Here is a 25,476-nt window from a genome sequence, read left to right as displayed (position 1 = left end):
CTCCTCCTCCTCCTCCTCCTTCCTCCTCCTCCTCCTCTCCTTCCTCTCCTCCTCCCCCTTCTTTTCCTTTTGCTTTTCCTCCTGCACAAGGGAATTAATAATACTCCCCCTTCCTCTGAAAAATCTCGTTACCCCTATCCTATTAAAGCTTGCATCTGTTTAGCCTTAAAATTGACACGAGATTGAGGTGATCCTTGTAGTCTGACCTCTGCTAGGTATTCCCAGACCAGGTTATCATTTCCATCTTCTCCAAGGACCTGTGAGCACCCGCTGTACTCTCATTATGCCTCTGACAAGTGGGAAAAAAACAACAGAGGCGGCAATGTAAGTGGCGGCCCCTTTGAAACTTGTTTTCATGCAAAGCTAGTATTTTACAAAATTTAAATTGATTTTCCCCCAAATCATACCATATATTTTTTTTAAGCTTTCATTAAATCTGTTCTACTCCACCTCTGGGAACATTCAAAAGTACTCTCAATTGCTAAGTCTTTTTGATGCAGTGACATTTCGTCTGAAGTTAGTGACTTTTAGGGGACAGGATCATTTCAAATGCTCAGTAAGGAAGGCTGTAATCTGGGCAGAATAACTGTATCATTTTCTCTGGGAAGCCTTAAGTATTTAACAAATCACACCACTTTTAAAATTTAATTTGAATTTGTTTTTAATGCCTACGATTGATGTGCGATCTTACTGTTCTTTAATTTTTCCCTCCCTTCCCCTTCCATTCCTTTCTTTCCCCCCCTCATTTCTTCTCTTTTTCCATATACCCAGTCATCGTTCTCTCTTCTTGGTGTCAGTATGCCCTCACACTCCAGGAATACAATTTATTTTTTAAACGGAGTATGATGTACTAAAAATGCAAAGGTGAACTCTTGGTTTAAAGTCTGGTAGTCGGATCCAGCCTTGTTAAATTAGGATCTTACTACTATTTGAGTTCTTATTTTTTACATGTTACTCCTGAGGCCCCTATTGTGTTATTATTTAAATATCTCGTAGAGAACTATTAAAGATATCTTAAAAAGTTGGGAGAAGAGAAAAATTCAATTAGATAAGTAAGCATTGAATGTTTTCTATTGTAACAGATACAACAGAAACAGATGAAAAGAAGGTTTTGGAAAGAGCTGCAGTGTGGGGGGTGGGGGGAGATGCAGCTAACCAGGGTACAAGAGGTGATCAAATTACGTCATTAATGTTTACATTTTAAAAATTTATCACAGTGAAGACATCACACTACCGCTCCTCCCAATACAACCTTTGCATCAAACATCCTTATCCTATCATTTTTGCCACTTTCTGAAGCAGTTCTGAAAGTCCTCTTCCGTGAGTGTCTTCAGGAGGTGTGATGAAAAATATAGCGAATGCTTCTGCCAAGCCATCCAACAGAAAGGCAGGCTTGTAAACATGTTATGCTATGTCCTCATCCACCGTCTTCCTTGTACCTGGCACCATGAGACTTTTGTATCTTCCCCAAAGTCAAAATAACCATGAAAAGTAAATGTTTTTGATCAGCTCAGGACATCCAAGTAGCCACAGCAGTGTAATTAAAGACACCCATGAAAGAGGACTTTCTACAGCTGCTTCAGAAAGTGACAAGAATAAAGGGATAAATGTGTTGGAATCCAGGGGATGTTCTCAGGGCAATGAGTGGCAGTATGTCTTACTGTAAGAAATTTTAAAAATCCAAACATTCATTGCCTGTTTCAATCATACCTTGTATATTGGGTAGGTATATATGTACATGTGTCATGTGTCATAATTGTGTGGTAATTGTGAGGTGCCAGAATGTTGGCGTGCCAAGGAATGGAAAAATTAAGATCTGACTCTGGCAAAGACTTCACAAACAGCTGGAAGGATGATGCATCTCTTAAGAGGTGCATGGTGGGAGAGTGGAGACCTATTCTCTGAAGGTGGATATGGTCAGAAGCCACAGTGATGAAAGCTAGAAATTGTAAGATAGTCTTTAGAGGGAAATTTGGATGCTATTTTACGGAGTTGTGCTACAGGGATGGGGAAGTATTATTTGACCTCAAGATGTAAGAAGAAACTGAGTAACACATTTTGGGTCAGAGTGAGGGATGGAGTGACAGAGGGATGAAAGGGCTTTGGACTTGGTTGCCAGTTTATTCAGTTTTCTTATATGAAGATTTTAGAATAAACTAGTATGCGATTTTTCCCCTCTTACTCCTTCCAAATTGGTGATTTTCTCTGTACTTTTGAGAAATTCAATTTAGTAAAAAATTGTTGATGTTACTGTGTTATATCTGGGCCTTCTGGGGCCTTTTGAGCATGTGTGTTGAACTCATTCTGCGGCCACAGAGCTGACCATACAACATTTTTTTCTTTTTTTGTTTTGTTTGAGGAAGGGCTTACTGGTTAATGCAAATATAAACATGACTCTTCTGGCAACTGGCAAACTTGACCCTGTTTATGTTGTACATACTATGTAACCACAGTGGTAGAATATTTGCAGCAGAGAAGAGAAAGACTTGCAGTACTTTTGGTTTGGAAACAGGGCTAATGCCCCTGTGAAGGATGAGTGGTGGGTAGAATTCTGAGAATCTTTTGTGAAGTTTAACCTCCAATAGAAGTAGCTTCATCAGTCCTGTAGAAGAATACTTCTTTAAGAACTTCTCCCCCCCGCCTTTTTTTTTTTTTTAATCCCTGGAGCTAAAGTATTTAGCTCATTATGTTCAGGAAGAATCTCTGTGGTAGTAGTGGCTAGAACCTAATGCATGCGTGCTATTTGTTTGTTTTATTAAGACAAAAGATGTTAATGTGTGAGTTCTTTTTTCTAAGCTAAAAGCTTTAGGTTTAATTGCAGCGTTGGCACTGCTTTGTAATAAATAAGTGGGCTTTAGATTACAGTGTGGGCACTTGTCTGTAAAAGCTTCACCAACACTTGGAAAGATCTTTAGGTTCCCTCTCTACCTGCAAAGATTCTGTGTTAGAGGTGGGAGTGGGCAGCTTTTCAGCTCCTTGCCCAAAGTGGGGCTGACTTAGGTGAAAGCTGTGAACGTGAAGATGCTAGACTATTAAGGAGGCAGATAATTAACAAAGGTTAGGTAAGTTTCTTTATGCTTTCTTATGGATATAATTTGAGTTAAAGATTCCCTTAGTAGGTTTTTTTTTTTTATACCTTCTGGGAAGGAACCAGGTTTGGCAAGTTTAATAAATTAAATTAGTTAAGATGATGGACCCTTATGTTAGTACTATATACTTTATTACTTAGGAGGTAGTTTAGCAAGGGGTGTATGTGCATGGGGAGTAGGGCGTTGTGGACGGGGATTGTCTTTGAATTCCTTAGTAAGTTAGTATGATTTCATGTATTATTGACTTGCTGGGAGAGGCCCAAGGAAACTGTAGTAATACTCAGATGTTAGCCTCAGTCATCTGATGAAGGCTATAGAAATTTTAACCCTGAATTTCACAGAAAATTCAGGTTTTTCCCCCCAGAAATGAAAGGGGACTATTTTACTACATCAATGGATTTTGAAAATTCTTTTCCTTTTGGTGGTACTGTTTTAAAAATGTAATGTAATCATGGGGCAGACTCTTTACTCCCGTGCTAAAACAAACATGTACGTCTGAATGAGGTAGATCTCTTTATCTAAATGAAAACCGGGAAGTTTGACTAATAATACCATCCTTATTTAGGGTGGATGTCCAAGGTTGCCACTATTACTTAAAGGATATTTTGTCCATTATGGCCATTATATGTGCCTACATTTGCAGAGGTTTATCATACACTGTACAGAAAATGCTCCTGTGAACCATTCTTCTTTAGCATGTTTTGCTTTATTCATTATCTTAAGTGTTGAAACAATGGACTAGACTAGGCATTGTGAGAATCTGCTATACTGTTGTCATTCCCTATGTCCAATCCCTAACCACATGCATTCTGAAATTCTTCCGACGTAGAAGATTATACCAGGCTCTTTGGTAGGAGAGCTGAATGGGGGCAAAGGAGACTTGCTGTGTGCAACCCTGGGGGTACTTAAATTAACTGCCTGCTACCCATAGGCATTGTGCTAGGTACAGGCAGGAACTCTACCCTCCAGGAGGGGCCCGCAGATTTATTCACAGATAACCACCATTCAGTGGAACAAGATTACGAGAGAGGTAAATTCCTGGAACTAGTTGAGAATGGGGTGGGTTAGGCAGAATACCTGACCAGGTCAGGGAAGGAACTAGTGGATTAGATCTGGGAGAACCTTGGAGATAAATGCAGCCTAGAAGAGGAGAAAAGGAAAATAGAAGGAGGGTCAGGAGTTTCCTGTTTCCAGTTTTGTTATGGCTGAATAGATCAAAAGCGCCTTTCTTTCTGCATCTCTAAAATAGGAATGAGAACTGATAGGATCTGTTTGACAGTACTAGTCTTCATTTTCATGTTCTTGAATTCTTTATATTACTAATTCATTTATTCAATCCATATTTGACAAGTATTTGTTGGACCTCCACCACGTACTGGGAGAGGGACAGAAAAGGAGACATGTAAGGGCCTCTTCTGTCGTGGAGCTTGCATTCTGTCACGTTCTGTTAATAAATGAAGTTCTTTTGAAATGCTTTCCAGGATGGGAGTATGCCTGTTGGGTTTGTCTGCACCTTGAGGAACTTTTAGCTTAAACTAGTCTCAGTGCTTTCAGGTCAGACAGCTTTTTCCCTTTAGTAGACAGAACTTGGTATTCTCACCTTTGTTTTATAAACTTGTACTGTTTTGCCAGGATTTACCTGTTAGCTGTAAGACTCCAGAGAGCAGCACAGCTGTGTTTTATCTGTAACCTTGGCTGGCTTCCACCTCACTTTGGCTATTCCTGCTTTGGACCCAACTCGTGTTTCAGTGTCTATCTTCAGTTTACGGCCTACTACCTACAAAAAAATCCCAATCTGGTTTTGTGGGAAGTCAGATTTATTTTGAGATCATGCTATGGCTACGCTGCGCTTTTTGTTCATGCATTTTACTTATGTTCTTGTCACTGAAGAATACAGACACAGCAGGAAACATTCCAGCCAGAAGAAGGTAGCAGCATTCTTATATAAAAGTAAGGGGTTTCTGTGATTATTCAAGCACTATAGATACAGGTACCTCTGAAATAAATGAAATAATCTCCTCACGCATCTGGCGTGACCCTTTGGCCATCACTTTGTTATGTAGCCTTCCATTCTTGTTCTTTGCTTATGCAAACCTAGAAAACGGTATGTGTTTATGTTTCCACATACTTACGCACACATTCGAGCATGTGTATCTGCACTTGCCTCTATCTCTCTTGTTACAGAGAGGCTGTACCTGAGGCTGCAGTCCAGGGTAGGAAGTTTGACGTCAGAAAGGCCGGCATGGGCTCTTCTTGAATTGCCGCTGCATGATATTGCTCAATTAAGACTCCTTGTCATAGTGATACGAATGCCTCGTCGCTGTGAACGGGAAATAAGAAAAGTATTTCCAGCTGCGTGACAATCAAGATGACAAATATCTTTGCAGAGACTGTTATTTCCATAGGGGCTGCTGCATGTAGGTCTCAGGCAAGGGGAGGATGGGAGTTTTGGAACACAAGTTCAGCATCTGTGAGCCTTTTGTTAGGTAGACAACAAAGCGTGAGTGCAAGGCCTATTGATCGCTTGTAGAGCAGACAGGTGAAGTTAGTCTGTTATAGGCAGGTTTCATTGTGGGAACATTAAGTAAAGGTTCCCCCTCCCCCAGAGGTCCGTAATCAGAAAATGATAAGGATGACGCATTCTTACTGAGGGAGTAACACAGCTGAAACAGAATTGCCTTTTGTTAAGGGGCTGCTCTGCCTTCTTGGACTGTGATTTGTTGGGAGAAGGATTATTGTCATGTCAAGAAAATGAGGCATTCATTGTATCCGCAGTATTTATTGTAGTCCCGCAGAGAACTGCTTGAATTACTTTCTGAGAAGACACAGAGATGGAAAGATTTAAAGACTAGGGCAAGGGCTAGGAATTTAGTTCATTGGTTCTGCTGCCTACCTCCCAAGCACAAGGTCCCAAGTTTTATCCCTGGTACCTGCTGTCTGTCCTGCAAGTACAAAGTGCGGAGTTCAATCCCTGTTACCCCAAAAAGAAAAATAAAACAAAACAAAACAACAACAAAAACCCCAAAACAAAAAAACTAGGGCAAGATGGCTGCTTTTTCCAAATTCAGTAGGATCTGTTCTTTGGTCACTTATGAGACCCTATCAGTTCACTTTCACGCAACTAATATCTTGCCATACTTCTGTGTCCTCATGGTTGGCTGGAAACACTAACAGGACAAAGAAAAAAAAAAAAACGCAAGAAATGAGCGACCAAAGAAACATGGTCTCTGCTCTTGAGTAGCTTAGCTTATAAACATGCAGAGACATGGATACAAATGACTAAGATGAGGCAGACAGTGATAAATATTGTAAACCAAACTTTAAACAAAGCTGTCTGCATGTAGATGAGGCTGGATGGAGAGGGTAAGTCAGCCTCGGAGTAGAGAATGAGGTACATGGCAGTAGGATGCTGGCTTCAGATTTGAGCAGAAGCTCATTCTATTTAAAGGACTAATAAGGAAGGCCCAGCGTGGACATAGGAGTGACAGGCTTGGGGAAGGGTGCCTTGAGTTTATGCTTTCTGCCAGAGAATTGTAGTGCACATGGAGATAGTCTTCAAGGTCGTGGAGGATGCTGGGTACAAAAAAAGGGGGGCATGTTGATGCTATCGACAGACATAAGAGTATGAAGATTGTTGCAGTGAACTTAGTTTTAGACATGTCTAAAAGCCCACAGGCACAGCTGGTATCTAGAAATTTGAGGTTGAAATCTAGCTTAGAAGTCACAGTTTATCATGTTCATTAAGAATTGTATGTTGAACAGTTGCTACATGTAAATGCCAGTGAAATTTATGTGATTAGCTGGAGAGAACTCTAAGAGTGGAGAGTGACAGATTCAATATTTTAAAAAGCATATGACTTGGTTTGATTCTTTAGGTTATTTTTCTTTAGCTGATGATTAAAATATTTTGTGGGTTATCAAGCCCTCATTGAGCATCTATGGTGGCTTCTCTTCCTGAGCTGGCTCTGGGATGATATAAAGCAAATGGCATGGATTTCAGCATAACGTTCCTGTGGGGTGAACAAAAATCCCTGAGACAATCCACTGTAGCTGCTCTTACCTGAATAATATCCTCATAATTATTGGGAGGTTGGTGGTAATTGAGGGCTAAACAGAATTGAAGATATAGTTTTAACTTGCTGTAAGACTAAGAGCAGGTGAATGTCACATTGCAGTCACTACTATAAGACAAATAGATTCTTTTAGGAAAGCTTTGGAAATTGTAATAGCCTATAGACCACATTATGTGGAAGTCCATCAGAATGGAGGTTTTAAAATCTGGTCAGTCATTTTAAGCTTTCCTTGCCTAATGAAGATTAAAAAGTAGGATACATCACAACTTGGTTACTGACCTGCTTCTAATTAAGAATTAATTACCATTTTGGGTAACAAAGTTGGCATGCTTCCTTGCAAATAAGACAGAACACAGTAAACTTATTGTTCTCTTTAAATGTTTACAAATTTTCAAGATTATGCTAATTTCCATTTAGTAGTAAAGACTGTAAATACATGCTCATTTTGCAGCATTTAGAATGTATCGGAGACCATTTGTAGCTTTACCACTCAGTAATAACTTCTTCATTCCATTTTGGCATAATTTCTTGCAATTTGAAAGGGTTTATTTTTCTGAATATTTAATAGCATTTTGCTTTGTACATACGCTGTTTAAATTTTTCATTGTGAACTTCTAATAATGGCATAGTTTTCACAATATGTAACATGTATCATGTCTGATTACTCATCCCTATTTCTCCTTGCTTCTTTTCAGCCTCTTGATGGTTTTGCTTTTTTTGCCCATCTTTAGGCGCTGATGTTCTAGAGTTCTAGGCTTACGTCTTTACGCAGGAGCTTAATTACTCGGGGACTATGGTCTCCAGATCTTTGCCATTAACTTTCTGCTCTGAGTGGAGTGCCATTTTGTTAGGTATCCATTCTCATTTTTATATCTTAAAGGTTGCCACCTTCTTGGAGAAGCCTTCTGTGTCAGTCAGCACTTACTAGAGAAACAGATACAACACCAGAAATACAATATATATGAATTTACAAGATTGGCCTACAGTGGCCACCCGCAGTTGGATGACGCAGAGTGCAGAGGGTCTGTCCAAACACTAGAGACTGAAGGACGCAGTTGAAAGTCTGGAGCTCGCTGCAGTGACCCATGTGAATCCATATCAGGAGGCCGAGGGCCGGGGAGTTAGTTGGAGCACTGTGCTTGCCTCGCAAGCAATCACAAGGTCCTGAGTTTGATCCCTTGTACCTCGCTCCCCCACTCCAAAAAAAAGAAGACCAGTGGGCCTTCGATGGAAGCCAGGAGATGATGTCCAAAGTGAAGGCAACAACTGGAGCTCCTCTGAAGAGACAGAAGTAAATCGTTCTTCCTCATTTGCCCTTTTTAACATCCGAAGGATGAACCACCCTAGGGTGTGGAATTGCTGAGAAGGTTTAGTTAAGCTTTTCAAGTTGACACAACCAATCAGCGATCACACCTTCTGGCTTCTACATTTAAAACTGCATGATCTTTCCGGATTATCTAGCTTGCCTAATACATACTTTGTCATTGTACTTATCTTCCCACTTCTTACATGAGGGCAAGGATTTCTTTTTAAATTTGTTTCATTTTTGGCTGTTTCTCCCGCATTGCTCAGTACAAACAACTTGTACATGGTAAAAACTCAAAGTTTTAAGGAAAATACCTGAATGAACTTATTCTTTTTTTAAAATTGAGTTTATTGGTACATTTTAGGTATACAGTACAGTTACATTCATCCTTGATCTTGTACCTCACAAGGTCCTGAGTTTGATCCCTTGTACCTCGCTCCCCCACTCCAAAAAAAAGAAGACCAGTGGGCCTTCGATGGAAGCCAGGAGATGATGTCCAAAGTGAAGGCAACAACTGGAGCTCCTCTGAAGAGACAGAAGTAAATCGTTCTTCCTCATTTGCCCTTTTTAACATCCGAAGGATGAACCACCCTAGGGTGTGGAATTGCTGAGAAGGTTTAGTTAAGCTTTTCAAGTTGACACAACCAATCAGCGATCACACCTTCTGGCTTCTACATTTAAAACTGCATGATCTTTCCGGATTATCTAGCTTGCCTAATACATACTTTGTCATTGTACTTATCTTCCCACTTCTTACATGAGGGCAAGGATTTCTTTTTAAATTTGTTTCATTTTTGGCTGTTTCTCCCGCATTGCTCAGTACAAACAACTTGTACATGGTAAAAACTCAAAGTTTTAAGGAAAATACCTGAATGAACTTATTCTTTTTTTAAAATTGAGTTTATTGGTACATTTTAGGTATACAGTACAGTTACATTCATCCTTGGGATCTTGTACCTTTACATGACAGGTCTTTTTTTTTTTCTTTTTATTGAGTTTACTGGTATATTCTAGGTATACAATAGAGTTACATTCATTACTGGGATCTTGTACCTTTACATGACAGGTCTTGGTTCTCATTTTTTCCCCTTGTCCCTGCCCTCCCTTCACCCCCTCTAACCCTCCCCATTTACAAACACTTTATTTCCATTTTTTCATTTTCTCATATTTTTTTCTTTTCCCTTGTTACCTTTCTACTTCCCACTTTCCCTACACCTTTAGCCCTTTTCTTCCTATTTCACATTGTCAGTTATCTCATTAGGATCTTATAAATGAACTTATTCTTGATCAGTATTTAAATAAATGAAATGAATGTTTAATATCTACTAAGAATATTATAATAAATAAGATAGGGCTGGGGATTTAGCTCAGTGGTTCTACTGGCTGCCTCACGAGCACAAGGACCCAAGTTCTGTCCCCGGTACCCTGCTCCCAAAAAGAGTGAACTAAGTAAATAACATAAATTCTCCACTTCATGAGATTTGTGATCCAGTGAAGGAGACACTCAATGACTACCTGCCCCCACGTGACTAGCATTAGGTAGAAGAGCAGGGTGGCCTAGAGGAGTCCAAGGTCAGGGGTTGACCTTGTCTAGTGTCTCTGACACCGGAAGGGTGAGTCAAGTTAGCTAAATGAAACTGGGAAGTGAGGGTGGAAAAGGAGGGAGACTGCTTTATGACAAAAAGAAAATCAAGAAAATAGACATGACTTTGGTTCTCATTTCTTCAGTCAAACTTAGGTTATTTGTATAAATGAAATTATGTAAAGGAGAGAAATTTATCAACCTTGTTTTCACTTTTGATGGTCAGTGTTTCGTTTTCAATACATTTTAAAATAATTTTTATTTAAAATTTTGAGTCAATGAGGAGGAAGTGCCATCTGAAAGTGACACTTTTTAAAAATGGGACTAGTTTTAATTCTGTATTATGCTAATGCTAATCACTGTAAATTTTAAAAGAGTGCAGGGAATGTGAAAGTTCTGGGTACCTGACTACATTTGGAATGCTGCTAGTGCTTATGTGCTGGCTAAAGATTGCTTTATTGTTGGTGCTTTATATATGTGAATTTTGCATTAATTATTAGTTTTGTTCATTCTGGTAAGTGAAGGTGGATTATTGTATTTGTCACCTATAGAAAACCATGCTTTCCAAGCATTCAAGAAACAGAAACCTACTTCTTATGGATTAAGGGTTTTGGTTTCCTGTATGCTTAAAAGGGACATTTTTTTCTATAGGTTAAAAGTACAAGGTATATTTATTAGCTTGGCCACTACAATGCCATTATTATATACACTCTGCCCTGTTTTCTACTTGAGTTATTATAGACCAATAATAGTCCTTTAGTGTGTCTCTACAAATGGGCTTCTGTCAATTTCTTTCTAACAGTCTTTATATGTTAAATAACATAACATGAGCTACATAAAGCTTCCAATTCAGCCTTTGTCATTTTTCATTAATGTAAAATAACTCTGTGCATTTGGATCTACATTGTTTTTGGCTGATATCAATGTTGCCAATTCTCTTTTGTTTCTTCTTTTTTGTATTTGTCTGAAACGATGTCATTGGTGCTTCTGATTTTAGACTTTGGCATCATTTATATCACATGTCTGCTGGTAAGCAACATTTTATTAGATTTTGTTTACAACTACCTTGCAATAGGGAAACATTACTTTTGCATTTATTGCTATGAATGATCCATATGATATTAATTCTTCCTCTTAAATTTTCTTTTTGGTGTGAAAGGTATTACAGCTTCTGTAAAGAACACTGGCTTTGAGGCCATACCTATTTTAAGGCCTCTTCCACTGATACTTAGCTCCTTGGCTGTAAAGTACACAATGTCTCTAGGATTAGTTCTTTATTTGTGCAGGAGCAACACACACACACACACACACACACACACACACACACAATTTTCAATTAAAGTTTTTCAAATAATGCCTGGTACACTGAATGTATTACCTGCCACGAATATTATCATTATTGATAGGTTGAGTCACATAAAATCCATGGGGTCTGACTGTTGTTCTCTTATAAAAATGGCAATTTCATATGGTTCTATCTAGTATACTTTTTGGCCTTTTTCTTATTTATTTGTATATTTTTTGTGTTGCATATCAGTAGTCTTGTAAAATGGCCAAATGTAGCTTTTAGTTTTAGTGATTGCCTATGTTTTCCAAATACATTCATAAAGCTATGCTTCTCTGATTCCCAAAGGCAAGAGTAAATCATAACTTTAATCCTATTCCTGTGCACATTCAAGAGTTGAGTGTACCATTGCTTTTCTTGTTCCTTCTCAATTTCCATTGCGTATGTAATTATCTATTTATTTTTCTCACTAACTTGTAAGTGTAGACCTTTGCATTGTATTTTATAATCAAATCTGTGGTAAGGCTTGTTCTCATTGGCACTTGGGGACTTTCGGGCTTCTTGTTTTGATTATCTTAAATGCTGGAAGGGGGAAAAACAGAATGAGGAGACTCATCTGACTTTGAGTGATTTAGGTTTTCCTTGGGGAAGTGACATTTGATTAGGTCTGCAGAGATGGCTTGATGTTGTGAAGAGCTAAGTAGGAGTGTATGTGTGGGATTGTACAGTCATGGAAGAAGTGAGCAAGGGAAAAAAAACAGTGCTGGAAATGAACAACCAGTGGAAGGTCATCTTTTTTGTTTGATGAATTGGCATTTTTTGGCTTCCTGTTTGTGGCATTATTCCCCCTCACTTGGGAAAAGTCAAACAGAAATAGAAAGGATTTGGGGGAGAGAAGGGGGAAAATTAGAACACTGAAGTGTAGCTTTTGATAAGTGAGGACCAAATTATTATTTCCTAGTTTGTTGGTAATTTTTAATAATGGTAAGAAGTATGGCTGTGCTAATATTTTCATTTTTAATTTATATTTTTACTACAATATAACTTTAGGGTTCATTTACTCCAATTTTAAAACACCGTGTAAAGAGTTCTAGATTTTTTAAAAATGGAAATACATAAAATAAGTTTGAGATGAAATGAGACAGAAAACCATGATTCAATGACATTTTTCCCACTTCTGCCCATGGAGGCTTTGAGAATATTGAACTTTTCTAGGCCTTGGGATTCTTGTTTGGATTTGGAATCAGTTTGCTCACATCATTCCCCAGTTTTAGTTCAGTGGCTGTATGTTTTGATTTTCAACTGTTCTGGCCATTTAATCTTAATGACTTGACTTCATGCTGTTTAGCTAATCTCGTCCAAGAAGCTCAAACAAAGGTTGGGAGAACTCCAAGTGTTTGTATCCTTCTCTGTTTTTGTAAGGTAAGGATCAGGTAGTGTTAACACCTTTCTTTGGACTATGCTCAAAGCATGGAAGAATGGGTGAAAATTAGAATTTCCTGAGCCAATCTTTAAAACTTTAAACTGCAGTTTGTAGTTTGACAACATTTGACTTTAAATTTTTAAAAAAATATCTCGGGTTCAGTGAGGATGGAAAATAAAATATTATATTAGATTTATCTGCTGGATGCTTGCTTTGAAAAATGTGAGGTATCTAAGTTATGTATAATCCATATTTATAAAACTCACTGAACAGTGGGTGATATAACTTCAAAGAGATTTAAAGAGTTAAGGCATCATTCAGAGAACAAATTCAATTCAATAGCTAGTCCAAGTTTAAATGTTTTGTAAGCAATAGGCTTTATGTAGAAGGAAATAAATCAACTTTTATTTTCCTTTAACCAGCTTTATTGAGTTATAATTGGCAACTATGTTGAAGTATAATTGTAGTTTTAAAAATTTTACAAAATGATGATTTGATGCACATATGTGTTATGATTACCACAACCAACAAGCTAGTTAATACATTTGCCATTCTACATGATTGCCTTTTTTTGATGGTGAGAACACTTATATGCATTACTGTATAACTAACTGTAGTCACCATGCTGTATATTAGGTTTGTAGAACTTACTCACTTCATAATTGAAAATTTGTATCCTTTGACAAACATAACCCTATTTTCCTCACCAAGTTGGCTTTCCTCACCATTGTGTTAAATTAGTTTGATTCAAATACATTTCAACATTATTTTTGTCATTTGAAATCTGTAGTCTTTCAATTTTATTTGCTATAGTATGAGTAGTTTGTCATACTTTTTTTTTTATTTAGAAATTAAAGAGGAAAGTGTGCCTTTTCAGTTAGGATTCTACCTAATTCCTCATTCATAATAAATATTTACCCAGGAAGTCCAGGTAAGTGTGGGATTTCACTCAGTATGTTGTAGCGCTGATTTATCAGCTTATATCTCTTTACTTGCTATTGAATATCTGATTATTGTGTGGAAGCTGGCCAGGACTCCAGGCTCCTGATCTTGGAAAAGGCAGGGGCATGTCACACTGGCACAGGTTTTTGAGATCATACAATGTCTAGGTCCAAGTGCATAATAGGCATGAGTCTTGGTTAGAAGGGGATGGAGTCATGGGGTTGGATTAGGTTTAAGGCAGATAGAGCCAGAAAGAAGCACAGAGCATTCTGACTTTGAGGAAAGCATTTTGCTTAGGTTTAAGGGAAAAATGAGGTAGAGAAAAGTCTAAAGCTACTTGGAGAAGTTTTGTTTTCAGAGCTTGAAGCATCAGTTTCTTCTTGGCTTGTTCAAGGGAATCTCAACACTCAAGCAGTGCTTTGATATTGAGAACTTGGGAGACTGTCTTGGCTCCTCCTCAAGCACTGGCCATCTCAGAGTGAAGAAACACAAATCCTCATCTGACTAGGAGTAGAAATCTTATTGCATACTATTTCTCTAGAAGCAGAAATCAGCCCAATTTTAAATATGTTATTCCTGTGAGAAATTTATTGTGAAACATATTCAACCTTTGCTGTGGATTGACCTGTGTCACCTCATCCAGGTATCCCTACGTTGATGCCCCAGCCTCAGACACGATATGTCTATGTTGGAGACAGAGCTTTAGAGGGTTATTCATATTAAGTGAAGTTATAAGAGTGGGGCCCTAATCCAATAGGATTGATAGTTTTAGAAGAAGAAGAGGGAACTTTCTTCACATCCGTGCTCTGAGAAAAGGCCACGTGAGCTCACAGTGAGAAGGTTTCCTTTGTGCAATCCAGGCAGAGCGCTCATTGGACACCAACCTCACTGACAACCTGTTCAGACTTCTAGCCACTAGAGTTGTGAAAAAAATCAATTTCTGCTGTTTAAAACTACATAATCTATGGTAGTTTGTTATTTTCGTCTAAGTTCACTCATACAATATTTCATTAATTTTGATTAGGAAAGTACGCATTAACTCTGGCTGGTAGCCATCAATGGCAGAGACTTGGGACCTAACTTGGGCTCATTCCGATACATGGAAAAGATACAGAATCATTTACTTGACTGTCTCTTCCTTTTCCATTCTTCAGTCCATTTTAGTGGCAGAACACCTCAGTCGGTAAACACACACATACACACACACATTTAAGTGTGTTTGGTAAACACACTTAAAACATATAAAACCATTTAACTCATTTTAAACTATTTTTTATGTGAAGTAAGACAATGTATTCTTAAAAATATTTTAAAAATTATTTTGAGGCCATGTTATGATAGTGTTCCAATTTTAAAAAACGCTCCTATTTACACTTACCTAATGAATAATTTTTTCATTTAATAATGTTGGTTTTATGTCCTGTTTCCATATGGTTCATTTTATGGCTTACTTACTCCTAGAGGTGACGAGTATGTTTTTGTTTCTGCAGATCATTTTTTTAATGACAGTATATTTAGAATGATGTTTGTAATAGCCTGGTAATAATCCATTAAGCTGTCAAACTATTCATGTAATTGTTGTATTATGTTTGGATATTGAGTTTTATTTCCCATCCCATTGCCATTTAAAAAAACATTGCACCTATAGCTTTCCATATAGTTTTTCTAGACTATTTAAAAATGGAATCAGTAATTTGAGAGTAATATCATTTGATTTCTCTCTCTCTCTCTCTCTCTCTCTCTCTCTCTCTGCCTCTCCACCTCTCCCTTTCCTCCATTCCTTTCTCTCTGAAACAAGGTCTGGTTAAGTTGCCCAGGCTGGCTTTGAACTCACAATCTTCCTACATTAGACTCCCAGGTAGCTGGGATTTAGGCAAGCAACGCCCTAGGAGTCATTCATTTTTCAAGTAAACTTAGAAAAGGTACTTAACTGTTTTCGCTTACAAAAATAATACATATTCATCATAGAAAACAAACACATAAAAAGGTAGCTATAATCTCCACCTAAAGATTGTGAAGTTTACTGGATGTTTTCTTTTAATATTTTCTCTGTGCAGTTTATCTAGTTAAAATCCTGCTGGGCACAGTATCCTGTCCCTTCTCCTAATGGTGTGTTATAACTGGAGGGGGCCTTCATTCCACTGGGTAACTTCAGTGAACACTTTTGTGTGTATGGCTTGTTTTGCATCTCTGGTGATTTCTTCAGGGTTCCCAGTAACAGAATTTGTTGCCTCAGACTGCAGGGATGATTTTTATGGCTAGTGATACCCATGGTGAAATGTAGTCCTCAAGCAGTGATACCCCTTCATGCTTCATGCAGCAGAGTTTGAGAAAAACTTGAAGATAGAATTGGTGGGAGTGAAATATGGATTTGTAAAACATGGAAATGCTTGGAGCAAGTTTTGGTAATAATTGGTCGTGGATAACCCTGACCTCTGGTGGCTGAGCTCACCAGTGGGTGTTTTTTCTGCTGTGGTGACACCTTTCTTTTACCCACACTTTTGGATTCTGACTGAGAACATCTCTGAGGCTCTCTTGGTCCTATACCCTTTGTATGCACTGACTTTAAGATGCTATGAAAAGTTCTCATTTATTAGCTGATGGGAGAATATTTCTGGTAAGTGTGCTTCTGTGAAATAATGGGTTAATTACCAGAAAATGACACAGGTACCCTAAAAAGGAATAGTAAATAAGTCATAACTGAAGTGTATGTCTGTCTCCACTTGTTCATTGTATGTTTTTCACATTGGTCCCCATAAACTTTATTTTCTTCAGATGCCATTGTATTTTAGCCAGGGGCCACTTTACTGTTTAGGGGGAAATAAAATAAGCTTCCTTCAGAAGTAATTTATCACTTTATCCATTACTAGACGTAATCACATAAAAAGGAATTAAATCTGACATCCCACTAATGATTGCTTTTTAGACCTTGAAGGTACAAAAGGAATAAGATGGAGGCCTGTCTTCAGGAGCTCAAAAACAGGTCAAGATGAGAAATGAATGAAAATACTGTGTAATGTACGCAGTGTTAGAAGTTTGTTGCATGTGTTTTTCTTCAGAATGTGATGAAATTTAATAGGCACGGGAAGGAAATGTGGAAAGAGGAACTGAGAGTATGAGTTGAAGCAGCCACTGAGGGTCCATCTCAAGGTCTGGGCCATGTATTCGCAAAGGGCCACACACTTTACTGTTCTTTCATGCGGTGGACTTGATCAAGGGACACAGTCAGCTATGTGACCTAGAGAGCCTATGAGGATAAGGACTAACGGGGAAAGGGAAAAGGGCATGGCTCTTCACAGTGCTGGGAGGAGAGAGGATTTTATCTATGGTTCTTCAAGTTTTTAAAAATTGTAATTAAAAAAACGTTTATTTAAAAAAATTTATTTGTGCATGTTTACGGTACCTAATGATTATGTATTTTAAGTAATGAATACTGGATCCAAACACAATCATTACAATGAAAGTAACAGTGGGGTTTTTAAAATAATGTTATTTTGAAAATTATTTTATTTTGTTTTTTTGGAGGCAGGGTCTCCCTGGATGGTTCAGGAGGGCTTTGAACTCGCTATGTAGCCAAGGCTGGCCTCAAACTCATGGTGATCCTCCTGCCCTGGCCTCCCAAGTGCTGGGATGATAGGCATACACCACCATGTAAAGGAGGGCTTTGAACTCGCTATGTAGCCAAGGCTGGCCTCAAACTCATGGTGATCCTCCTGCCCTGGCCTCCCAAGTGCTGGGATGATAGGCATACACCACCATGTTCAACTAAACAATGTTGTTTAGTGTAAGACCATGGCATAATACCAAAGCTTTTCTCAGAAAAAGCAATTCTGTGAGAGCCAAAGCAAGACGGTTCAGAACGGTAGCTATTTGCCCTGTCCGAGGATAGACATTCCACATTCCTTGTAGAATGGCAGGCTAGATATCTTTGAGGATATTACCTAGATATTCGACAATGTGCAAAAGAATATCTTCAATAATTACTAAGTAGCAGGAACTTCAAGGTTATAAAACTTGTAGGTAGTGTGAATCTGCGTGCTTTAGGTGTCAGCTTTGCTTGAGTGTTGCCATGAACAAAGATCTGCATATGTTTGGGAGTCTTTTCACTTCAGAGAATAGAAGATAAATGAAGGCCCTGACATTTTATGCCTTCAGCCAGCGTTTGCAAAATGCGTAGTTTAGTACTAAGTGGATTTGGCTTTAGGGTCAAGGTTTTAAAAGGTGACAGACATGCAGGCAGTATCGTTGGTCCTAGTACAAGGATAGTTTAAACCTAAAACATGCATTTCAAATTTGTTTTCCCCAGGCACTCTGTGCCTTTATGATACCCGGTTCTTGTGGGTATTTAATGTCTGTGACACCTGCCGGCGTATGGCCACAATGTACAATGTGGAAGTTTCAGAGGCAATACCAAAAGAGGCAGTGATTCATCTGCAGTGTTAAAGATTTCGCTGGGAGGTGATTCTGAGGCTGGGACTAGCAGGATGTGTAGGTCCTCGCCAGGACAGGGAAGTGTATCCAGAAGCATACGTGCAAAGGCAATTGTGTGGCTCAGCATTAAATGTGAGGGAGCTCTGAACCGATTCAAGGTGCTGCAGCTTAACAAGCAGACCGATGGCTTACAGCTGAGACAGGAAGAAGCACAAGAACTCAGTCTGCTGTGCTGGAGGAGACTGGAACTGTGGCAACTACTGGCATGGAAGAGTTCGAACCACATCAGTGCCACGCTAAATTTGTGCTTTGGGAAGATTACTCTGCATATAGCCAAGAGAACAGGCTGCAAGTGGAAGGGTGTGGAGTATCTTTTTTTTGAAATTTGTTGATAAAATGAATTTTTTAAACAAGTGGTTTCTAAGAATTAATTCTTTTTCTCAAAAATAAATACATTGATAAGGTTAAGAGGAACATACAGAAATGAAGAGAAAGGTAAAATATCAGTTCTCTGAAATTATTTTTGTTTGTAAAAATGATAAATGCTTATGATCATAATCATAGAAAAAGTCAGTCACCTGAAAAAAAATCACCCATAATTATATTACTGAGAACTGTCCATAGCTTATGACTCCAGTAAGCTATTGCTATTTTAAAATCCAAAGTTAAATAACTTAAAGAACAGTTCGTTATCACCTTTCATTGCACTGTGGGTTAGAAATTGAGGGAGAGCTCTGCCGATGTCCCTCAGGGTCCCTGGTTACCATGTGGATCACCACATGGCCTCTGATTCCCTTACTCACTGAGGGAAAAGGGAGGGGAGGCTGATTTTTTTTAAGTCCTTTTTCTGCATTTATTGAGATGGTTCTTTTTTCATCTTTGATTTTTGATTGACAAATTGTAATTATACACAAACTTGGGGTACAGTACAATGACATATGTGTATATATGATGTATACGTATTGATATATGTGCACAGTGCAAAATGACTGAGTCAAAGGGGTTAACATACTCATCACCTCCCTTGCCTTTTTTCTGGAGAGAGATTTGAAATTTACTGTTATATTTTCAAATATATATTATATAATTATTGGAGTCACTGTAGTCGCCCAGCTGTGTGATAGATCTTAACATCTTTTCTTCCTGTCTTTATGAAGTTTTGTGTGTTTCAATCAACAATTCCCCATTCCCTCCCTCTCCATTGTCCCTGGAAATGGCTGCTGTTCTCTTCAGGGGAGCTGTGAGCTTCATGGTGAGCATCACTTCCTGCATCCCTCAGCCCGGTGGCACAAATCCTTCATCCCACTGGTGTAGGTTTTCTGGCTTCCAGCAGTGGCTTTTGGGCCTTCCAGGTGCAGATCTTTGATATGGACAAGCATGAGACATTGCCGTGGGCTCTAGGCCATTGGCTGGAGTCGTGGAGGACGTTGCCTTAGAATCTGTCTTCAGCTGGACTTGTGTGGGACATTGCTATGGGATCCAGGGCCTTGGCTGGATTCTTTGGGTCTCTAGGGTGTGGTTAGATCTCTTGCACTCCTCTTCATTTGCCTTTTTGGGTGAATATTATAAAATAACCCTATAAATTATGTGTCCTGTATTAAATATGTTTCCCTTGCAAACCCTGACGACACCAGGCAATGAGAGTAGATTTGGATGGAATAAGATCTTTGGGAGGAAGAATTGATATAATGATGTCCAAAGATGACCACATTCTGAAACACTAGGAGTTAGAACTTCAACATATGAATTTCTGGGGAATACAGTTCAGCCCATAACAAGAAGGACGAGGTGTTTGATACATGTTGAGTTTGAAGCGCCTATGGGACACGTAGAGGTGTTTCTAAAATGCAGATATATGAGAACACAGCAGAGAAAAGAGCTTAAGATTTGATATTTAAAATCATAGGGGTGGGAAGGTTGTCTTGGCCAGTAATAACTAACCTTAGTTTAGTTTATGAATCATTTGGGGTTGGGATACTTTTGAAACATAATATGAGCAAAGGCCTCACTTCAGATAGTTTGACTTAGTGTTTGAGAGAGACCGGCACAGCCATCTGGTGAGTCCAGTCTATGTCCGGGCTCGAGAGTGAGTTTAGGGTGCCTGCGGTATGCAAACTACAGAAGACCTCAGGAAGAACAGCCCAGATCATTCCAGTGGTGGGAGGTAAAAGTGAGACGGAGGTAGCTGGGCTTTGTGGTGCACACCTGTAATCCCAGTACTATGGGAGCCTGAGGCAGGAAGATCACAAGTTAACTTAGTGACTTAGTGAGACCCTGTCTCAAAATGAAAAATGAAAAAGGGCTGGGAATGAATCTCAATGCGAAGGCCCTGGGTTCAGTCTCCAGTACTGCGAAGAGGGAACAGGAGGGAGAGTGGAGCTCCGAGAGTGGAACTCTGAGGAGCTTCTTATTGGATACCAACTCCCTTCTCCGTGATGGACACGCAAGGCTGGGGTTTCTTTGAGGGAAGCAGTGACATGAGGAATGGAGGAGGGCGGAGGGAAACGACAGCATTCATGGCTGCTTTTATGGGCCCAGGGAAGATTAGAATGCACTGACTTTTAAAATTAAGTTTATTGGTATATGTTAAGTATGCATTATGATCACATTTACCATTGGGAGTTTGCACCTGTACATGATTTATATTGGTTCTTCTCTTTTCCCCATTCACCTGCCCTCTGTTCCCTCTCTTCCCTCCTTGACCCTTCCCTATTTACAAATGACTTTGTTTCTGTTTTTTCCTTCTTTTCTCATCACCTTTCTCTCCTTTCTTTCCTTTTCCCTATCCCCCCTCCCACTTCCCCTTCCCCTTTGGACCTTTTCTTCCTATTTCTCATTACCTATTACACATTTTGGCCCTCCTTTACACCTTCAGTCTCTCACACCAGAGAAACGATTCGGTATTTACACACGTGTGTCCTATTTATTTCACTTAAGAGTATGGCCTCCGTGTGGAATGCACTGATTAACAGCAACAGTTTTACCTTGTTTTAAAATTTTCTCTGGAAATGGGGCAGAATAGGCAGATTGGAGGTCAGTGAGGACGGCAGTGTCAACGCGCAGATTGGCAGAAAGGAGTGTGGGAGGCAGCTGGCTGGTGTGAGGGGAGCCCTGGGCTGACTGGTGCTCAGGCTGGACATGTGCAGCACTGAGAGTGGGTACAGCTGAGGAAAAGGGAGGTGTGCAGGAGGGGCAGGGAGCCGGATCATTTGGTGTCCATGGGCAAATTTAGTGTATGTGAGTGCAAACAGCTGTATGGACGTACATTCCCAGTTACCAAAGGGATGGCGGGGGATTGAGGTGTTACAGGGCAATTCTGGGTGATGCGGGGCTAAGTAGGGCAATCGGTTGAAGAAATAACTAAGAGGTCGGACTGTTAGATGTGTTGAAATTGCCCTTGGTTGATGACTGAGTTGTTCGGTGCAAAGAGGGAGGGTAGGGGGGATTTACTAAGCACTTTGAACAACCCTTCCAGATTATGATCTAAAGCAATGTCATTTTTGAGGTCAGTGTTCTTTCCTCCCCACTAATGCACTTGCTTTTAATCAGAAGAATAGAGGAAAACAACCTCCGAACAATCCCATTTTTATTGATCCTCTTGTAATTGTAAATGTTTGACAGATTATGGCCTCTTTAAATGCTGTGGGAATCCATTAATGTGTACTTCATGGAGTTCACCTGGGGTCAAGAAGTGAGTACCTTGGTTCGAAAATTCTTTCTCTCCACCACACAGATGGCTTCTGAGGCCCATAATCAGCAGTTAGGGCAGGAAGGGAAGGAATTGCTTAAGTTCTTTTTAAGGTAACATTAATTGGATTCATCTTTTCCCACATAGTGAGGGTCATGGTTATTACATTTGCCTTTTGGAATTTGGCATTTAACCTCTTTATTGTGGATCGGACAGTCCTTGGCATTTTCAGATTTCGTTTTGTGGTAGGATATTTTGTCTGCAGGTTGTATCTGTATCTGGAGCTCGAATGAAGTACAATTTTTAAAACTAGGATCACCCCCCGCCAAAAAAAACCCCAGAAAAGATTGTAGGAGCATATTTTTGCATTCACATTTGAATGTTTTCTTTTTTTCTCTTAAATTCTTTTATTGGTACATTTTATGTATACAGTACAGTTACATTCATCATTTGGATCTTGTGCCTTTACATGATGTATCTTGGTTCTTATTTTTCCCCATTTTCCTGCCCGTTCCTTCAACCCCTCCACTCCACCCTATTTTCAAAAGCTGTGTTCCCATGTACTTCTTATCTCATATTTTTCCCTTTCCCTTCTTTTCTTATTATATGAAGAAGTAAATTCAATCCTCACCTGGAATACAAAAAAATGACTCTTCAGTTTTTATTTTTTTGGTGTTCTTGACACAGTAAATACAGCTATCCGCTATCCAGGCATTAAACTTGCTTATTTGGGAAGAATGTTTTTGAAATTGTATAAAGCTTAGTACTGATACAAGAAAATATGAAAATTGAACTTGTAAGAATGACTTGTTAGAACTTTCCTAAAGCTACTGGCTGAATCCACTGGTCTGCCCTGTATATCCCCTGGAATTCCCCTTTCTATTGCTCGAGGTTTCTGTCCTGCCTTCCTCTCTTTTTCCTCTCTTGGCAATCTCCTCCAGATGAAATCGTTTCTCCATTTTTCTTACCACCCATCTTGAAGGATGGAGCATGAGTGAATAATGACTTTAGGTTATTGATTTCCCCAAATTCATCCCTAATTTACTGTCTCTTTTCTCATCCTACCATGATCAAGATAGCATCCTCTTCAAAAAGGACAAGTTTGGACTGGAATGAAAAGATGTGATTATGAGTGCTCCGTTCTAATCTCCGCTGTGTCATCCACTGTAAACGTTGGATTACTCTTGTCACTTTGCTTCTGCCTTTGTGGACAGCTAGGGGATGCAGTGTGTGTTCATGCACATGGGCGTATGTGTATTTGTATGTTAGGTAGTAGCAGTTGAGCAAACATTGGGCAAGGCATCAATTCTCACTGTTTACTGTTCCTCAGAATCACCTGAGAGGAGCATATTTAAAAGGCTGAGCCAGGTCTGCTCATTGGGGTCTGCTACAGGCTGGGAAGACTCCTGGACAATACATTTTTTAATAAACTATTGGTGGGTCACATTTTCTTCAGAAAACAGTGGATCTGAGGACTTCAATTCTTACAATTTCCATCTCATTGTAACAGCACTTTTGAAGTTGGATCTATTTGAAATGGTCACATTTCATTATAATGTGTTCTCTAACCACCTCAAATAGGAACAAGTGAGATATCGGCTTCACTGTGCTCTGTATTTTAGATATCATCCTTTGGTGATAGAATGACTAAGCTGTAGCGTTCTCTGTGACTAGTAGAAAGGAGCTGTAAAGGGTCTTTGAAATAAGAATTATGAGAAAGAGGAAGAAAAGAAACAGTTGATCACATCTCTGTCTTCATTGGCCTGATAAGTCTCATTGTGTTTCGTCACAATTCAGTCTGGTTATGGAAGAGCACCTGGGTCCCCTTTGTGGGATTTTTAGTCAGGATGATTGAAACTACATTGAAAAGAGAATTTGTAACATGTGACTTGCCAAGGACTTCCTGGCTGGCCTTGGAGGCTAATGCACTTCCTGTTATTGAAGTTATTCCTCCAGATACTACAGAACAGAGATTCTGCAGGGATTAAAGCATTGGATAAGAAGTGGAACTAGATAACCTGAGAAGTTTCCTTCCAATTTGGAGCTGCTATAAACTTTTATGAATGTCACGTGTGGACTCTAGGACACTCTCCAAATATCCAAGGCTGAAATAAGAGTAAACTATACTTAGTTTATTATTAATACCAAATGCACATGCACGTGCATGCGCATGCGCACGTATACACACACACACACACACACACACACACACGCACACGCACTCACCAACACATGTATACACACAAATGATAAATGCCAGGATAGTTTTGGATTGCCTTTGAAGTTTATTATTTGCAGGTGTAGAAGCTCTTAAGTTCTGGCTTATAATGTTTCTAGAAGTGAAACTCTCTCTTGAACTGTCTTTGATGATCTGATGCTTTTACACTGTGTCTGCTGTGGATTTGGATAGCACTACAAAATCACTCCCTTAAAGATCAGAGTAACACTAGATACAATAAATTAAGTTTTCTCCTGATATTTATATTCTTGTTCTTTGTCTAGTGTCTGCCTTTGGAGGTTTGTTTCTGGAAGGAGAGGAAAAGTCATGACATTTTGTGAAAATTAAACTTGGCAATGTGAGGTTTTCCTGTCATTAATAATAATAATAATAAATATAGATATAGTCACATTAAAGTGTGTAGCTTATGATCTGAATTTTTATTCCTGAATAAGTTAGAGATTTAAATATGTGTTCAAGGGTATTGTAGCAAAAGCCCCAAACCACAAAAACATATATCTGATGTAGGTTTTGATATCATTAAGAAGAGAAGTGGTAGTAACTGAACATAGTCAGCTTTGCCTCCTTTTTTTTGATCTCTTGGTTCTTTTCCATTATTAAAGATATAGTAAATTTTAACTCTTCCCTTGTGATTGTCAATGACTGTAAATTTTAATCTGCTTTAAGATGGGTAATTTTAGTTCCTCCTTTATTTTATTTATTTTATTTTTTGGTCCTCTTGCTTTAACTGATCAGGTTCCCAAGAATAAAAATTGAGGCCAGATGTGTGTCAACATCCAGAAACCTCTTATTCTTTCCTTCCCCAGATACTAATGCAAGAAGGAAACTGGGACATCAGACCGCTATTAACATTCTGCTATGAGTTTTGTCTGTTATCCCCTATAAGTTTTTAAATATGAGATATGTGTGTATTTTTATTCTGTGTTTTAAAATTCTGCCATTTATTGTTTTGGTTTTTTTTGGTACCGGGGATTGAACTCGGGTCCTTGCGCTTGCAAGGCAGGCCACCGAACTGCTGAGCTAAATCCCTGGCCCCTAAAATTCTGTCATTTAAAGGCATTGCTTTCTCATGACTTTGTAAGTCTTTGAATGCCCTGCATATAAATCTGTAGACACACTGCATATTTGTTTTCAAATATGTCAGGTAGGTCTCTTGCCTGCCATATGTTAGACCCTGAGTGTTATCCCCAGAACTGCAAAAAAAGTAATTTATATATAATTCAGAACTATTGCAAAATATAAAAAAGAATAAACAAAAAGACTAAAATATTTCCACTCAAACACAAAATGTTTCTGTCAATTCTATACAATGTATTCTTATGTTTATAAACCCATACTTTTTAAAAGTGAAAAAAATGGCCTGAGTATATATTGTTCTGTGTGTATATGTCTCTTTATACTTAGAAATAATCAAACAT

General features: G+C 38.9%; 1 protein-coding gene across 4 annotated transcripts in view; it reads left to right on the top strand.

The window, feature by feature from the left end:
- Window positions 1-25,476, top strand: part of Lpar1 (lysophosphatidic acid receptor 1) — a 128,700-nt gene that overhangs the window by 2,765 nt on the left and 100,459 nt on the right. The window contains exon 1 of one of the 4 annotated variants that reach the window (XM_010639317.3): window positions 305-324. The exons of 2 other annotated variants lie outside the window; for them this stretch is intronic. The gene's annotated coding sequence lies outside the window, so the exon portion shown is untranslated. Of the gene's footprint in view, window positions 1-304; window positions 325-3,043; window positions 3,063-25,476 lie in introns of those variants that run through there. One more of the 4 variants, XM_010639316.3, reaches the window with a different exon arrangement.

The sequence above is a fragment of the Fukomys damarensis genome, unplaced genomic scaffold (genome assembly GCF_012274545.1).
Source record: "Fukomys damarensis isolate Sample0158 unplaced genomic scaffold, DMR_v1.0_HiC HiC_scaffold_36, whole genome shotgun sequence".
Classification (NCBI taxonomy): domain Eukaryota; kingdom Metazoa; phylum Chordata; class Mammalia; order Rodentia; family Bathyergidae; genus Fukomys; species Fukomys damarensis.
The sequence above is the reverse complement of the archived record's forward strand: the minus strand, read 5'-3'. Positions and strand labels throughout refer to the sequence as shown.